The sequence below is a fragment of the Nicotiana tabacum genome, chromosome 16 (assembly GCF_000715075.1).
Source record: "Nicotiana tabacum cultivar K326 chromosome 16, ASM71507v2, whole genome shotgun sequence".
NCBI classification, from domain to species: Eukaryota; Viridiplantae; Streptophyta; class Magnoliopsida; order Solanales; family Solanaceae; genus Nicotiana; species Nicotiana tabacum.
Window position 1 is genome coordinate 101380700 of NC_134095.1, and position 1278 is coordinate 101381977.

Sequence of the window (1278 nt, forward strand, 5' to 3'; positions counted from 1 at the left end):
TTACTTTTTAAGCAAGAAAGGGGCATGAAACTACCAAATGCATACAAGTGTATCTCGGTACTTGATATTGTTGATGTGGTTGAAGATTTTGTTGAGGTGAAGATGGAAGAGGAATGCCTTGGTGAGGCATTGGCGGTGATCTTGATGAATTTTGATGGTGAGGACATAGAGGTATATGTGGAGACAATGAACGCATTGGAAGGGTTCGGTTCATATTGCGAACCAAAGAAGCTTTCTCTTAACTTGGAGAATATAGTCACTCCTCTCACCAAGCCTTCAATCGTTGAGCAGCCACTACGACCACTCTTAAGGTTTAAATTTCTTGGCTCTAATCACACTCTACCTGTAGTTATTTTATCTTTGATAAATGATGTATAGGTTAGCAGTTATTGGAAACCTTGAAGGAGCATAGACAAGCCATTGGTTGGACAATAGGGGATGTCAGGGGGATTACAGTTGGTATTTGTGAGCACAAAATCCAACTTGAAAGTATGGAGTATTAAAGGAGATTGAATCCCTCCATACAAGAAGTGGTGAAAAAAGAAATTATTAAAATGGTTGGATGTCGGGGTTGTTTACCCCATCATGGATAATCCTTGGATGAGTCTGGTGCAATGTGTGCCAAATAAGTGAGGTATGACCGTGATTCAAAATGAAAAAATGAACTCATTCCAACAAGGACGGTGTCTGGATGGAGAGTTTGCATGGACTACCGGAAGCTCAATAGTGCTACTTGTAAAGACCATTTCCCTATGTGTTTTATCGATCAAATGATTGATTGGCTATCGGGAATGTTGTTGATGATAGGCTATAATTGCGTATTTTAGTTGCTTATTGTACTCTAATTTACTGCACTTTAATTAAATTTTAGCTTTAATTGCTAGTGTTTTGCACTTATTGTGTGTTTTATGATTTGTAGGAGTGATTCCGAGCTATGTAGATGTTGTGGAACTAATTCGAGCTATTTGGAGCTTTGAAGTCTGAGTAAAAGCCCAAAGAAATAAGCCAGGATTGCGTTCGAGGTTCAAGGATCACTTCGGGACGTCAAAATTCAAGGGAAAATAATCTGCTGAAAAAATGCACTAGTGCATCGCACTGGGTGATGCATAGCTCGGCGCATTAGTGTAAAAATCTGTCAGAAAATAGCAAACTTAAGAGAATGGGTTTTTGGGGTCTGTCAGGAAAAAGCACTAATGCTACACGCCCTGCTACGCACAGTGTGATGCATAAAAAACAATAAGTTTGTAAGTTTTCCTATTTCGTTTAGGAAAAGGGAAT